Genomic DNA, 17,794 nt, shown 5'->3' with positions numbered 1-17,794 from the left:
AATCAACAAACAGGACCTGGTAGACTTGTATCTTTAGTCTGTTAGCACCTCATGATGTGTGATGAGCATGTGTCTCTTCAAATCTCCCCCTACCTCTGTCAGGGTCCAGCCTAAACATAGGATCGGAGTTCTCAACTGGAAGCAGGGATATCTGGAAGGTACATAACAAATATATACAGACTACTTTTTGGGTACAAACTGGCAGGCAACTTTTCAAGGCTTAAAATTTCTCTCTCTTCTCTCCCACCCTCTGTGCTCTCTCTCTCTCTCTCTCTTTCTCTCTCTCTCTCTCTCTCTCTCTCTCTCTCTCTCTCTCTCTCTCTCTCTCTCTCTCTCTCTCTCTCTCTCTCTCTCTCTCTCTCTCAGATTGAGGCTCCACACACTCTGCATTCTCCTGCACACTCTATTTTTTTCTCCTGTGTCATTTTCTTTTCTCAAACTTCCACACTCCTACACACACATCTCACACACACCACACGTACTCTCCTTTCACTCACACACACACTCTCCATACACATCTCACATTCTCTCTCCACTCACTCTTCACATGCTCTTCTCATGCTCTCTCGCATTTTTTTTGCCCCAATCTTTTATTGATACTCCAAAAGCAGGTAGAAAAAAGACATTGTATTATCATTACCAAATTAAATTCAAAAGCACAATCATGTCCTACAAAGAATCAAGAATTACAATTGTTTGCCAAAGTTTCAAATTTCCCCATTCTCAGGCCTGTAGCCAAATAATAATAATTACAAACTTATCATTATTTAAACTTTAACTTTTGACTTACTATACTTCAGAGATCAGAGGTCAGCTAATTGCATTTTCCTGTGAAGCTCTGATGATAAATTCCATGGGCAAAGCTGTCAGGCAGTGTCCAGAAAGAATCAAGTTAACCCTTAACTCAGCAGTTCCACTAGCTTTCTGCATCTGTGCATAGCACACAATGACTCTCCTAAGAGTCCCAGTGTTCCGACTTAGTTTTACTAGTATAAGGTTTTATGTATTCTATACTTGCTTATCCAGGAACCACTCTTAAATGTTGTGTAATACTTATTTCATAACTTCAATAGTTTCTTCCTTTCTTGAGGTCCCAATGTTGGCTCTAATTCATTTTCTAATAATTTCTTCAAACTTTCTTTGCAAGCCAAACATTAATCTGGAGCTGCCATTGTGCAGTTCACATATTATTTCCAAGATGAGAACACACAGCCTATTAGGACAGACGTGTTAGGACTGTCCTGTGCTGTGCTTCTATGCCTCAATTTTTAATTGTTTAAGAATCATTACATCAAGGAACATCTAGTTTCACAGAATCCACCAGAGCAAAAGGAGAAAGAAGCAAGAAAGTAAGATATAACAGAATAATTTTGCACACCAAGGCCAACTGAAAAGCAATCATGTACAAATGAAGTCTATACAGCCGTTGTCTAGGGATAAGGTTAGGAGAAATGGGAACAACTGTTTTTTACAAGGAGATGCCTTGGGCTTCTGAGATGTCTCCATTACAGTCCTGCTGCTGGCAGTCCCTGTCATTGTATGCTGTCCCCAGTAACACAATGGAAGAGGAAACAGAATATTTAAGGCCTTATTGTAGGAGCTTTACATAAAGTAGTTTGTTGTGTGATTTTTTTCCCCAGGGACATATAAAACTAACATCTGATTCAGACTAGGATATCATCGACAGCCAAAGAATGAGTCATACAAGTTCATCTTGATGAGTAAAGCTAGTTTATTAGGAGTTATTTATAGAGCTGTGGGTGACCAAGAAGACTCACAATTTCCCCCAAAGTCGCCAAACTCCCTGTTATCCTGCCTATTACGTTCCTTTTTATTTTAAGATTCATTTTTTTTATTTATATTAGTACACTGTAGCTGTCTTCAGACACACCAGAAGAGGGCATCTGATCCCATTACACATGATTGTGAACCACCATGTGGTTGCTGGGAATTGAACTCGGGATCACTGAAAGAGCAGTCAGTGCTCTTAACCACTGAGTCATCTCTCCAGCCCTGCCTATTATGTTCTTAATTTACATGGCTTTACATCCAGAACAGAATTAAGAGGAAGCTGGACTAGAAGGCTGCTAATATTAAACATTACAGGCTCCCGCATGAGACACAGAGAAACCCAGGCTCTGTTGACATTACAAGCTCATGGATGTTCTATGCTCACCTTCACTCAGGGATCTTTCTAGCCTCAAGACACACTGCAGGAAGGATGGTGTGTGTGTGTGTGTGTGTGTGTGTGTGTGTGTGTATGTGTGTGTGTGTGTGGCTGCCATCTGGCATGAAGATCAGCACAGTGCAAGACAAAGTTGGAATTTGGAGGACTGGTTTCGATGCATAACGTAATGTCAATACATCACTATCCCCACTTCACTAATGAAGAAACCAACTAGGCACTGAAAGACTAGTAACTTGCCCAAAATTACCTTGGAAGAGCCTGTCTAGAGACAGATGTTTAGTGTGTACCCAGTCACACTAAATATTAAAACAAGTATGAAGATGTTGATAGTGTGATTTTTACTAGTAGTTTGCTTTGACCCTTTTGGGAAAGTGGTCAATTTTTTTTTCAAGAACTATTCTTATTATTTTGGTGTCCTCTGCTGCTATGGCCAAGAACCTCAATGTTTTCCAGAGGTCGTGTGTTGAAGGTGTGGTCCCCAGCTGATGTCATTGATGAGAGATGGTGGAAGATTGAGGAGATGAGCTGCTGGACATGGAAAGTAGGTCACTGGGGGTGGGAGGTGGGGGTGGTTGTAGCTCTGAAAGGGGGTGTGGCTCTGAAAGGGGGTGTGGCTCTGAAAGAGGGTGTGGCTCTAAAAGGAGACATGGCGCCCCTGCTCCCTCTTCTCTCTCTCTTTGCGTCCTGGCCACCATGAAACAAACAGTTCTGCTCTTCTCTGCCTTCCCCCAGGTCCCACCACCACAGTACCAACTGGCCGTGGCTTGAAGACTCTGCCCCTTGTGCCTTGGTCCCATATCTGTGAAGACGACTGACTGATGCTACAGAGGCATTTGGGCCTCAGAAATGCAGAGCTAACTGATTTACCTGTGATGTAGATGCCTTCTGTCCATGACCCTCCCTCTGCACGGGGCGTTCAGCAAGGACCTAGGGAACGGGAGAGAGACTGAGGCGGGACAAGAGACACGAAGAATGAGAGCAAGACGGGTGTCTGATCAAGCTCTCAAAACTTTACTTCAGGGATGGCAATATAAGCATAAACAAGAGGAGGCTTAAAGGAAGGGGAAGAGCCCTGGGGGCTTTCCGAAGGTCAGGCGTCAATCTTCAGTCTCTGGAAGCAGTGGTCACAGTGTCCTCCACACCCACAAATATACTTATTGTTAGACTACACAAGTTCTCTCAGGGCTGTATGTGTAAGCTAGTAAATTTCCACAAGGCCATGGTTAAGGCCATGGCTCCCGGCATCTCCTCCCTCTTTATTATTTTTAAATATGATGTCTAAAAGAACGAAACAAGGTGATCAATAGTTGCCTCATCCTTGAAGGCAAGCATGGGGAGCATTAACCTGATTCCTCCCATGGGTCGGATCACCATTATGTCCCACAGTCATGGCTCTTGGTATCGTTTTGGGGAGGGGAGGAAGAGCCTTGGAAAATCCTTAGGATAAGGTTAAAGAACAGATACCAACCTCCTTGCAAACCAGGTTTGTCTCACGGGGAATTCAGAGATGGTCCGTGTGGGACCATCCCCTGCAGTGCTTAGCCTTGCAGCCCATGCTGGTGACCATACTGGAGTCATTTTTTCCAGAACCAGTATGCACAGGTCTGAATCCTATGCTCCTTAAGGAGAATTATCAACCTCAGGTTCAGCAAGGCCTCTATCAGCCAAATCAAGCCTATGATAATGAATTTGTAAGGGTCAATAGAGAATTTGCCATGGAGTCAATCTGCTGTTTTATAAAATCAGTAATTTTGTTAAAAATGAAAGGCCCCAAGGTCACTAATAATAAAATGCTTATTAAAGGTCTGAGGAGGGGCATCAAGAGGGTGAACATGGAGGATTTCCATCAATTAGCGGTGGCTGAAAACTTTATTTCCTCTGGAGCTCCAAATGAAGTTTGTATAACTGTTAGACCGGAGTCTCCACTAGGCCAGACTCATTTACATAAAAAAGACATTCTTCTTTCAAAAATAAACAGGTGCCACCCTTCTCAGCAGTCAGCAAATCAAGTGCTTGTTGATTCTGTAAGGCAACTTGGGCGAGAGAAGTTATTTGTCTCTGTAATGAAGATAATGATTCAGCGGAGGCTTCCACTGCCAATGCAAACTGTTGGGATAATTTGGCAGTGGTGAGAAGAGAATGAGCTAAACCCCCTCCTGACCAAACCAGCAGCCACAACAGAGGTTACAAAGGAGGCACCAGCCACTAAAGGGAGGAAAACAGCTCGCTTCATTCTGGTATCTGAGGGGCTATTCCAGCTGAAATACTCAGTGGGAGTTAGCAAGGTCAACTGAGGAACTAGGGTCACGGGAAGACACAGCAATTCTTGATGTTTTTGGCCTAGCATAACCAGGGTAGAAGCGCCTGTAGCTGTGCCTCCTACACTAAGGTCTATGGAGACACTAGTTCCCAATTCTTGGTAATTAATTTCTCTATTGATAGTGAAATTTCCTCCAGCAGGCATATCCATCAACTTAGTGTTGTTTACCATTACCACAACTTCTAGGCCTTCCCATACTATTGGATATAAAAAGGGGTAGATGAGCGACATAGGTCCAATACAGCTTCTCTATCATCATTGTCAGGGCACTCAGCAAGCTCACAGGTCAGCATGCCACACTAATTACTCTAGCAGCTAGCAAGCTCTTGTAGCGTTCTGTGGGAAAAACCACAAACATCCCCTCTTCCCCATATTAAGCACCTGATCAGGATCATGTCATATGCAATAAGTGGATCCTTCCATCTCACCTAGACATGAGTATGCCTAGTTGTAGGACGCTATAGACACTGTAAAGAGTTCCTTGACATCCGAATCTTAAAGTTTTAAAAATAAAAAGTGTGATGTAAATAATGTGCTCAGGGATATAATTGCCCCTTTTTTGATTTTTTGTTTTTAAAAGCCAATTTTTCAGAGTGCCATGCACATACCTGTTTAACAATTTCTTGTTCCTGTGAATTATAAGGAATCCCAGTAATATGGGTAACATTAAATTGTTGACAAACCATCTCAAATGTTGACTGTAAGAGTCAGTTCCATTATCTTTTTTAATCTGATTAGGAACACCAAGCTTAGAAAAATAATGTAGACAATGACCAATTACATTTTCAGTTGCTTTTCCTGTTAAGGCAATTGCAACTAGAAAGCTTGAAAAGGTATCAATAGTCACATGTGCATATTTTATTTTTAATTTCTTTTTTTAAATCAGAAATATCCATTTGTAATAATTGATTAAGTATAAGTCTTTAAGAATTAACACCATTACTTGGTACAGGTAGAAACTGAGGACACTGAGAACAATTCTTTACAATTTGACATGCACGTTCTCTAAAACTACCAAATTATTATCTCAAGCCATTATTATTTTGATGATGTGAAGAATGAGATTATATGGCCAATTGTTCCTTGAAACAGTTTATTAGGAGCCTGTTTGACACCGAATAAATTCTCACTGAGATCTCCTTTCTAACCTTGGGGGAGTTAAATTTTGCTTTTACTACTGTATCCAATAAATCTTATGAAAAAGGGGCATTGGACCTATACTAGCCACAGTTTTTTTTTTTTTTTTAACTATTATTACTCTTGCAATCATCCTAATTACAAAATATGGGTGAGTTAAGAATCCTGACCTTGCAATCAAACTGCAAATTGCAGCCAATGGAACACTGGCAATTTTAACCATACTTTTAAAGTTTCTTTTGTAATATTAAGGCATAACCATAACTTTGACAAACAAAACCCAGTTTTAAACAATCCTTCTCTTTAAAATCAATACCAAGAGCATTACTGTCACGTTACGAAATTTTACTGCCAATTCTTACATATGAATGCATGACAGTGCAACTTTTAATACATCATTAAAGAGACATTGTTTTAAATCTTATCCCTTATAAGTCTAGTTTCTAGGATAAGAATTACATAAAATATTATCCCAATTTAGAAGTATCTTTAAAGACCTGTTTTCCTGGGCTAGTTTCTGCCACATGTTGTTTAGAATGACTCCAACCTTGAGTTACCAATTTCAAGCTAACTTTCTGTTACCAGTGTTATAAGCAGAAAGCTGTTGTCCCCTTTAAGAGCGGCTTGTGTAGACAGTCAGCCTCTACTAGAGCTTTGCAGCTGTGCTTGACTCCCAGCCACAGTGCAGTGGCTTATCAGTTTCTGCTGTGCAAATTGAGACTGCCTTTTAAACAAGTTAAACTAAACCATTTTTTCCCCAACATGAAACACAGAACAACAATCATTCAAACAGCAAAACAAGAACAAACATAAATTGACAGACATATGGACAAATTGGTGCATCAAGGACAGACAATAGACAGAGAGGGAAGAGAACTTGATGTCTCAAAGGGACCCAGATCTCCTAACCAGAACTAAGTATATGTCCAGTAGGAGCCAGAGAGAAAGCAGGACGTCTCCTGATTTCCTCCTATCCCCAGGAGGCTCTAAAATAGCTTATATCTATTTTCTTTCTCTTTTGCTAAAATGTCCTGGACAGGGAACAACTCCATTTCTGAAACCTATTCTCTCTCTGTCTTTAACTTCTTGAATATCTAGCCAGTGTTTACAAACTTTCAAAAAAGATATTTTTTTAAAATCCTTTTTTCTTAACCCGTGATCTTCGTGTCTTGAGGGACTCCTTGAGACCCTTTAAAAACAATTCATGCTTACTTAATCCTTGTCTCATAGTTTCACCACTCTTCTTACCTTTCTCAGATCAATCTCACAGACGGGTGACCTGCGGCTATCCCTATGAGGAACTTCACTCACTTCCTGATGAAGTGGTGATTCTATGCTGGGGAGGACATCCTCTTGGGATAGTGGTGGTCTTCTCGGATCCCAGACCCAGGGGCCACACGCCAGCCCACGGGGTGTTCAGCAGGGATCTAGGGCAGGGGATAAAGACTGAGGTGAAAGACAAGAGACACGAAGAATGAGAGCAAGACAGGTGTCTGATCAAGCTCTCAAAACTTTACTTCAAGGATGGCAGTATAAGCATAAAAAGAGGAGGTTTCAAGGAGCGGAGAAGGGCCGCAGGGGCTTTCTGAAGGTCAGGTGGCAATCTTCAGTCTCTGGAACCAGCAGTCACAGTGTCCTCCACACCCACAAATATTCTTACTGTTAGACTACACAAGTTCTCTCAGGGCTGTTTGTGTAAGCTAGTACATTTCCACAGGGCCATGGTTAAGGCCATAGCTCCCGGCAGGGTGCTTCTGGGTAATGTGGGCCAATCTTTCCAAGACTGAATGCTGCCTTCAGTCCACTGTGCGTGACATGGAGACTTATGACGTTTTCTCCAGCATGGACTGTAGAGAGGACCTTCCCAGAGCTCCCTCCTCAGGGTGGGCACATCTGTTCAGTGTTTCTTCCTTTAGAGCGGTGATCTGAGAGTCACAGTTGCTTCAGGCCAAGACAGCCTTGACCTTGGCATCCAGAAAGCCATTGTTTCACTCATTTGGCACATGCCTAACACTTTTGATTGAAAAGTTAAAGGTTATGTCTCGCTGGTAGGGAAATGTTACCAAGTTGGTTTTCAGTTGGTTCCATGAACAGGGGTTTCCCAGACTAGAGCTCTTGGCTAGACCCATGGGCTGCACAGCATTCACCTTGGATCTCCTGTGATTTGCCTCCATAGCAGTCAGTCAAGGAGCAAAGGGAAGCCACCCAAGGAAAAAAGAACATGCCTTTCATGCTGCCTACATGTAACACACTGTCTAAACAAAAATGACGACAACAACGACAACAACAATAAGGACAAGGGTCTTTAGAAGAGTCTGACAATTTGCAATGTTTTCAAAGTTCCTTGCAACCGTTCCCATGTGGAGATTCCAGACACTATCATAGGCTGTGTTATACAAACAATTCAAAAGATTCCTAATACACACCTGTGCAGAGTAGTCTAATGCCAGGGAGAAAGAAAGACTCTCTGAAATATCTCTTCGTGTTAGATGGGTACGATGTAAGGGTTAGAGTATGAACATTTTAATAATCAGCAATTAGTGGAGGCTCAAGAGCCTTTCGCCCTTCCACGGTGAGATGCCAAGATTTCCATTTAGAGCTGAGCACCCTCCCACACTCATCCTCAACATTAGGATCTGCCACGAGTCTCTGCACTAACTGCTGCTCACTGCAATCAAGGAGAAGCTTCTTTGGCTGTCAACACACTTTGAAACAATCAAAAAGTAAACCGAGGAATAATGGCAAAGCTACCATTTCAAATGAAGTGTGGAAGACGGAAGCACAGAACGCTACTCTAACATACGATACTCTAACACACTCTAAGCACTAGGGAAGTTTAAAATGTAGTACGCTTCTCTCATGAGCACATACAGGAACTAACCTGTGTAGTGTCTGACCCATCAAATTCGCACTCAAGCTTGAAAGCCATGGTTGTTATCTTTTACACAAAGAAACTGAGCTTGGAAGTGAAGGGACATATTTGTACATCTAGATCTCGATTACGGATACTCTGCAGAGTCTACCTCTTGAAGACGTAATTGTTGCTTTATTTGGCTTGGATGTTGCTGATAGGAGAGTAAAGACAAAATCATGCACAGAGAATGTGCAACTTCCTTGTTCTGCCGAAGGCTGAGGCTGTAATGCCTGTGTGTTGTGCCCGACCACCAAGGAGCTGATTCTGGCGCAATCACAGTAGGATCTTTTTATTCAGGCTTGAACTTGGGCTCGCTGCCAACCCTGATGTAGAAGGACTGGAGCGTGAAGCCCCAAGCTCAGTTTCAAGCAAGTATTTATAGAGGCAAGCAAACAAGCAAGGGGGTTTCTAGACTGGCACACACCTGATTGGGGAGCTGTTACAGAATATTGTTACCCTTTAAAAATAATTGGCTGATGCTGGGAGCCAAACCATAAACTTAACTTCTGCTTTCCTCTAGATTGGTGGTTGTCGGGAAGTGAAGTAGCTGGGGCAAGTTTTGTTAGCGAGTATCCTGGAAACAAGTGATAGGTGAAGGTTTGTTGGAGGAGTAACTTGGAAATTGGCGCTAGGTACGGATTTGTTGGTTAACTTAGTTCAACCCTAGGTCACGTTCTCTAAGATGGAGTCTGAACCCAAGATCTGGTCCCTCACATGACGTTCTGGGGAAGTAGAATGGGGATAATTTTCTTAGGATTTCATGGTAGCGAAGCATTGAGGCAAAGTTTTAAGAGCAGATGTCTCGAGATCTCCCCTGGATTTAGTTAACAATTGGCTTTTATGACTAAAGAGGATTAAAAGCAGGTAAGTACCTTAAGTTCCTAGGGGACCCAGGGAAGCTGCAGCTCCCTTCACTGGAATGGGCTTTTCATACTTGTTTTTGCTGGGGAGCACTGATGGGTCTGTGGGAGATGGCATGTCAGAGGATAATCAAAGGGAGCACAGAGATGATCCCTCCACAGATGACCTCAAGAGCTTCAGACCCTTTGAACTGAAGTGAAGCCTGTGTCAACCCGAACAACAGGCACAGAAGAGCTCTTTCAAGGTCAGTAGGCTCATTTGGGAACAGTGAGCCCCATGATGGGAAAGAACCTGCCACAGCTAAGGTTGGAGGCTGTGGTGGTTTGAATAGGTTTGGCCCCCATAGATTCATGGGTTTGAATGCTTTGCCATAGGGAGTGGCACTGTTAGGAGATGTGGCCTTGTTGGAGGAAGTGTGTAACTGTGTAGGTTGGCTCTGAGATCTCCTTTGCTCAGGCATAGGAAGATCCTATGGACTCCTATGCCCAATAAAGAAGAGGGCCTGCTCCTGGCTGTCTTTGGATCAAGATATAAAACTCTTAGCTCCTGCTCTAGCACCATGTCTCCCCGTACTCTTCCATGCTTCCTGCCATGATGAGAATGGACTGAACCTCTAAAACTGTAAGCCAGCCACAATTAAATGTTTGCCTTTATAAGAGTTGCCTTGGTCATGGTGTCTCTTCACAAATAAGACCTTAACTAAGATAGGAGTACTCCAGGAAGTTGAGCCCAGAGTCCAAGGGATCATTTTAATAAAATGGAGAAATTCAAGTAAGTTGTGTGGAAGTGGATACAGAGTCCATAGGCCTTGAGTTGGAGACTCAAGAGAGAGGTCCACATCAGCTCATCTTCAGCAAACATTAGCAGTGATCATCTTTTCTGAACTCTTGCAGTCTTAGAGAATTTTAAACTTTGCTATAGATATGCATGTATAATTATCCACATATATATCAACACATATATGTACATCCACACATATACATACATACATAATACACACACATACACCAATACATACATATCTGCACACTTAAAAACAAGTGTACTTTGGTACAACTAAATGTATTTCTCATTGAATCTCCATTCTGCTCAATGACAAAAGTTGAATTTCAGTTGACGCCTGGGGCCCCTCCATCCTTTGCCTTCCTGTACTTTGGGATGAGGAAGCAAGCAATTGTGTTATCCCAGGCTAGGGGATGTCAGATACCAAGTCTCAGGTTGTTTTTTTCTACCCAAGCAGAGACATATGTTCCTTCTGATATATGGTTTCTAGCACCAGACTGCGTTGGCAGCTTCAGCCTCTTACCATGGCCCCAAGAGTTATGTTCCTTCTCTCTTTTTTTTAAACCATTGTCCTGGGTTCATGACCCTTTGGCTCCTCCTATCCAACCTGGGTTTAGTAGTCTGAAATGATACAATTGTGTTTCAGGCTTATCTGCCTAAATAGTCATCTATTTTTTTTCTCTCCTCTGTGAAGGTACAGTCCCTCTATGCCTCTTTCTGAAATGGTGACAGAAAATGATGCTGGAGGAAATGCTTGTCTCACGGAGGCTCTTAGTCTTACTGATAAGAGGATTTAAAAACAGTCATAGTAGAGAAATTTGTGGACCATTTATTAAAGACATAGATAGAGAAAAATGCATCCTGAGAGACAGGGCAGGCAGGCTGCGCGTAAGAAACTGTGATCAGCTTCCCAGTAAGGAGCAAGGGCAGATGGGGCAATGAGAATCCATGAGCGGCAGCTCTGAGGGATGAGGTGTCTGGGGATGATGAGCATAGCTCATTAAAGTGATAGCTGTTTTTCTGTTTCCTTCCATCGCATCAAGCCTGCTTTTCCCCATCACTCGTTGGCTTAGGTTGGTTTCCTCTCCCTTCCCTGTCCTCTGTGTGTGTGTGTGTGTGTGTGTGTGTGTGCACACGCACGTGGGCATGTATGTACAGGCATCCATGCAAAGGCTAGAGGCGTATGTGAGCTGTCCTGCTTTCATGCTCTATGCCTTGCTCTCCTGACACAGGGTCTCTCGATGAACCTGGAACTAGAATGGCAGCTAGCGAGTCCTACGGCTCTATCTTCCCGACTCCACTTTCCCCAGCATTGGGGCTACACGTGTGCAAAGCCATGCTTGGGTTTTTACATTGGTGCACTTTACCCACTGAACCACTTCCCTGACCTCTCACGTGTATCGTGCAGTCGTTTGCTGCCTCCCTCTCCGTCATTATCTTTCCTTGTTCTCCTTTACCTCCCTTGCCGATCGACTGATGCTGTCTTTCTCCTCAGATAGCCCCCTTGCTGTTCTTACTACTCCGGATCTCCCTAGATTGTATAACAGCGTGCCGTTAGAGGATGCTGCCGAAGTAGCCAAAATGTGGAAGTGTTTGCTGTTTCCCTCAAAGGGTGCTCTATCACTGCTCTGATGCAGGAGGTGTTCTGCGTTTTATTAAAGGATGCCCTGCAGCTTGCACCAGGTCCAGCAAAAGGCAGGCGGGGTCATTGCCTACATAACATAACATGTAGTGTTACGGCTGTAGCACCCAGAGTGCCTAGGAATCAGATGTCTGTGGAGGTCTTTTTGGTGTTGTTGTTCTGTCCTGCCTGTTATCGACACATACGTACAGACACGCAGACATGGAAATGGAGGGTCCATTTGGAGGTTCTGTTACTCATCCTCTCCCAGTGGTGGGGGGCAGGAGTTGGGCTCCACTTGAGAAGTAACTCGATGCTTCGGCTCCTCTCCTCCTCCTGTGTCTCTTACAGCAGAATCTTTGGCTAATTTTGGGATGGATTTGGACATGAAGCTAATTAGACATCCAAATACAGCGCCTAAGGCATACATTTCAGGCATTAAGTGCCTAAGGCATATATTTCAGGCACTAAGCGCTTCAGGACGGTTTCAAAGACTTTGATATTGAAATGCTTAGAGTCTTAGTTAAAGCTGTAGAGTTTTACAGACTGTACAAATGCTGGCTTTCACAGTTTGGGTGAAACTGTGGTTTTTGGGTCTCTTTGATAATTTGTGAAAGCTATAAATATGTTCTCCATATAACATCATGCCGACAAAATTGGGGTTGTAATTCATGAGGATTTCAATAAAAGCCTTTGTGATAGATTGCTTTTCACTGTCCAGAGAAGCTTCCGAATGGTTTAAACAATTCCTATCTTATCCTTAACTTTAAAGACAGGTATCAACAGAGATCAAGGGGAGGAAGTGGCTTCTTGGACAACGTATGGATATGCTGTTGTCTTCTAGAGTCTTAGACGAATTTTTACCAACCATTCTAGTCAAATTTACGGAAGAAACAAACCAAGCCAAAACATCTGGCTGAGCTGGGTGAGGTGGCACATGCCTGCTTAGTACTTGGGAGCTAGAGGCAGGAGGGTCAGATATTCAAGGGTAGCATCAGCCACATAATGAGTTTGAGGGCAGCCTGGGTTCTATGAGAGCCATCTCAACAAGAATATAAGCAAACCAAGCAAGCATACCACTGCGGTGATCATTTCCAGATCAAACTGTGAAAAGTCTGTGACCTCGCTCGGGAGGCTAAAGGATACTCAGAAAACAAGAGGGTAAGTGTTAAACCCAGGTCAGCTTCCTTTTCCAGTTGTCTTATTAGGTTATTAGGAAGTAGTATACAAACACACTTGGTGTGTCAGTTAGTCACAGGCGGAACGTAGTACTGTGACTTCCTTTCTATGAATACCACAATTTCTAAATCCCTCAGATGGCTGACTTCATTTCTGGGTGGCTTTAGTCTGGGAATGTCCCCCTGTGTGCAAATCAGTACAGAGCTCAGGCAGTTGATGGTCTGGACTGTCCACTGCAGCACCTCACTTATATCAGAATCATTTTTGTTTGCTTCTTTGTTTGACACAGACTCTCACAGTATCTGAGGCAGGCAGATTCTTGTAGCCCAAGGGTGGCCTTGAACTTCCAATCCTCCTGAGTGCTGGGATCACAGGCATACAACAATATACCTGGTTTATACAGGGCTGGAATCTAATCTAGTGCCTCGTGAAAGCTGGGCTGGCTCTTTCCTGACTGAGTTTGTATTCCTAGCCTAGAGATGGCTCCTCTGATAGCCTCTTGAGTTTGAACTTGCTGTTTGAGACCTGGGAAAGAATAAACATATGCACTTTAATGGCTCAGTCTATGGTGTTCTTTTATGGAAGCCTGACTTAGCAGGTAACAGTGTTAGGTTTTTTTAACCTGTTGATGTTTTTAAACCCTAAAATGCAATTGTCTTCAGTAACTTGAAGGATTGCTTGCTCCTCAAAGGGATAGAAGCAGCTGCTCAGGCTGTGGACCCATAAGGTTAGAATTAGGGCCAGGGGGTGGAATGATAAGGCGTGGTTGGGAGGGGGCTGGTTCCTTATTCATGACATTAAAAACTATAGGCCCAGAGGGGTGGATGCCACTACCATGAGCACAGACATGGTGGAGAGATGGGAGATAGAGAATAGTTAGTGTTGTAGTATGACAAAAGAAACTGGAAAAGAGAGGGAGGGTGGTGAGGAATGGATTGATGGGAGTAGCCTGAGCTGCCACCGGAGGCCACGGTGAAGTCCTGGCCTGTTCTGCTGCTGCTGCTGCTGCTACTGCTGCTGCTACTGCTGGCCTTCTCTGGGTCTGTGGTCTTGCAACAGCAGTGCTCTATGTCTGGCTACCAAAGGCCACAAGGATGTCCCTGGTCTGGGCTGCCTTCTGTGGTTATGTTGATGTCCAAGGGCTATGCAAGCTGGCCACCCCTTTACCAGCTGCCACACTTGGGAAACACAGGCCCGGCTCCCACCTAGGCAGTGTAGGAGAGCTGGCTTTGGTGGTGTGGATGGGTGCTGGACCCCACTTATGCAATGTGGGAAGGCTGGCCCTGTGGGCACAAGAGACCTGTTGTGCTGAATAACTTGGCTACCTCCCAGGCCCAGATCCAGGGCTTTGAGTTGGTTCACCCCAACCCCACCGCACACACATCGCAGCTTCCACGGCAAGATGTTTTATTTATTTATTTTTGTTGTTTGTGTTTTTGTTTTTTGTTTCTTTTCTGGGAGGGGTAGCTTGCAAGCGCAAAGGGTGGATGTGGAGGGACGGGGGGATGAGTGGAATTAAGGTACATGATGTGACATTCACAAAGACTCAATACAAAGAAAAAAAACAAAAAAACTAAAAAAACTAAAAATCTAAAGGCCTGTGGTAATGGAGAAATGAGCCGAAGGCAAGTTTCACCAAACTGTTAAGCAGAGATGAGCACCACAGAGGTTGGACAGGCTCTTACATTCATAAAGATGTTGAACTGGATGGCTGCCACAGTCTTGTCACTTCTAGGGTTTTATGAGTATGTGGAATAACAAAAATAGCTTTCTCTTATGTTAGAGGATGTCTTAGTTGGGGTTTTACTGCTGTGCACAGACACCATGACCAAGGCAACTCTTATAAGGACAACACTTCATTGGGCCTGGCTTACAGGTTCAGAGGCTCAGTCCATTATCATCAAGGCAGGAGCATGGCAGCATCCAGGCAGGGGTGGTGTAGGAGGAGCTGAGAGTTCTACATCTTCATCTGAAGGCTGCTGGAATAAGACTGGCTTCCAGGCAGCTAGGGTGAAGGTCTTCAGCCCACACTCACAATGCCACACCCACTCTCCTAATAGGGCCACTCCCTGAGCCAAGCATATACAAACTATCACAGAGGAAAACACAAATCGAACCTAAGACATGATGATTCAGAACTCCAATTGTTTAGCATTACAACAAACCACATGGGAATTCCCTGTAGGATATTTTTGTTCTGCAGATATTTTGGGTGTGCCTATTAGAAATTATATGCTCGGGTTAGACGTTGAAGATGTAGAGAGTTAGAAAGTGGTTTGTCTCCAGGAAGCTGAAAACATTAAAATAAGACAGAACCCAATAGTAGTGATGATGATGATGATGATGATGATGATGATGATGATGATGATGATGATGATGATGAATATTCATTAGAAACACAGTGTGGGCTACTAGTCTTAAAGCTTTTATACCAACTTATAACTATATCCATATAACTGAGTGAGATGAGTGCATCCTGTTTATAGACTGAGGAAGAGGAGGCAGAGTAAAGCATAATTAATCGAACTCCTCCTACTTGGTAAATGGACAGGCTTGGAGGCAGTGTGACTTCAGAATCCGAGTTCCTGAGCCCAGCCCCAGCCCTCCTCCTCCCTCAGCACATGTCCTCTGCAGCCAACACTGGACTCCCCTGGTTTCCTTCCTCAGCGTCTCTCACTAGACTCCGCTAGGTCAGCCATGATTTCTGCTCCCCAGACACCACATCACCTGGGCCTCCTGTCTCCATCCTCAGTGCCTCCTTAAAGCTTCCCCAGGCTCACCTTGCCCACCCCTGTCAGTCCTCACAACACTGTCCCGTGTTTCTGTCTTCCCTTCTAGCTTTTAAGCTTGTAGGCAACAGGGTCCCGTGTGCCAATCGTCATTCCGTTCCCAGGACTGGAAAGACTGGATATAGAGTCTACTCTGTAGGGATTGCCCCTTAAGTGTTTATCGCGGTGAATGAACTAAAAGTGTAACTGTGTTACAGTAGAGGGTACTGAGGAATCACGGAGAGAAGGATCATACATCTGCCTGGAAGACCCCAGACGAGGCTTCAGGGACACAACATTATGTGGAGATCTTGAGAGAAAAGGAGCAGAAGAAACGAATTAGACGGAGCACAGGAGGAAAGGGTGGGTTCTGGGTGCTGAGGGAACAGACTTGGTAGAGTTCCACCTAGGGGGACTTGAGGGAGTGGCCTTGGTGAGCTGGGAGGAAGGGCAATACCTGACTCCCACACCAAAGAGGGCTCCTTCAGACCCACAGTTCCTGAGAACTCGGGGAACAGTGCCACCTATTGTACAGAGGTGGCTTTCCCATCCACTGAGTGCAAAGAGCTGGGTGAGTCATTAGCTAGTCAAGACTCTGGGCATTTTGTGTTAAAAATTTCCCTTAGTGAGTGACAAAGGGGAAACTTTCAAGATGTAGAAATGAATGTTATGAAATCTGTGACTTTTCCCCCCCACAAAGTGCTTATAACAGGGTCTCATTCTTATTAAAAACAAACAAACAAACAACAACCGAGTGAGGAGACAACTCACACATTTAGAGCAAATATTTGTAAACCATAGTGTGGCATGGGCCTGGTGTCCATGATTCACAAGGAATTCAATCTACTCATCCACAAGAAAGCAAATGTCTGTCAAAATCAGCAAGTGGCTTTGATAGATTTTTTTTTTTCAAAAGAAAACATAAGAGCTGCCAACAGATCCATGGGAAACAAGTAGTCTCCATCTTATACTGGTAAGAGAAATGAAAACTGCAACCCCATTGAGATGTTAGCTCAGTCCTGTTAGGTGGACTCCCATCAAAAGCCGACTGCTGATGAGGATGCAGAAGAGACAGGGTGCCTCTGTGCTGTTGAAGTTATTCCAAGTTAGGGCAGATATTCTGGAAACAGCATTTTTTTAAGACCTAAAATAATATTACTACATAAGTGTGGCATCTTACTTTTGGGTTTAGATCCAAAAGAACTGAAATTAGTATATCAAAGATGTGCATGCACTCTGACATTTATTATAGCAGTATTTACAAGAGTCAGCATAGAAAACAATCTGTGCCCATCTGAAAACGGAGGGGCTGGAGAGATGGCTCAGCAGTTAAGAAAGCATGCTACAGATCCATCCATTCCTATCTCCTTGTACAAAGCTCAAGTCCAAGTGGATCAAGGACCTCCACATCACATCAGATACACTGAAACTAAGAGAAAAGAAAGTGGGGAAGAGCCTCGAGCACATGGGCACAGGGGAAAATTTCCTGAATAGGACACCAATAGCTTATGCTCTAAGATCAAGAATCGACAAATGAGACCTCATAAAGTTGAAAGCTTCTGTAAGGCAAAAGACACTGTCAATAGGACAAAACGGCAACCAACAAATTGGGAAAAGATCTTTACCAATCCTATATCTGATAGGGGGCTTATATCCAATATATACAAAGAACTCAAGAAGTTAGACTCCAGAGAAACAAATAACCCTATTAAAAAATGGGGTACAGAGCTAAACAAAGAATTCTCAACTGATGAATAACAAATGGCTAAGAAGCACCTAAAGAAATGTTCAACATTCTTAGTCATCAGGGAAATGCAAATCAAAACAACCCTGAGATTCCACCTCACACCAGTCAGAATGGCTAGGATAAAAAGCTCAGGTGACAGCAGATGCTGGAGAGGTTGTGGAGAAAGAGGAACACTCCTTCATTGCTGGTGGGACTGCAAGTTGGTACAGCCACTCTGGAAATCAGTTTGGTGGTTCCTCCAGAAATTGGACATAGTACTACCAGAGGACCCAGCTA

Source organism: Mastomys coucha, unplaced genomic scaffold (genome assembly GCF_008632895.1).
Source record: "Mastomys coucha isolate ucsf_1 unplaced genomic scaffold, UCSF_Mcou_1 pScaffold9, whole genome shotgun sequence".
NCBI lineage: Eukaryota > Metazoa > Chordata > Mammalia > Rodentia > Muridae > Mastomys > Mastomys coucha.
This window is presented reverse-complemented; position numbering follows the sequence as displayed.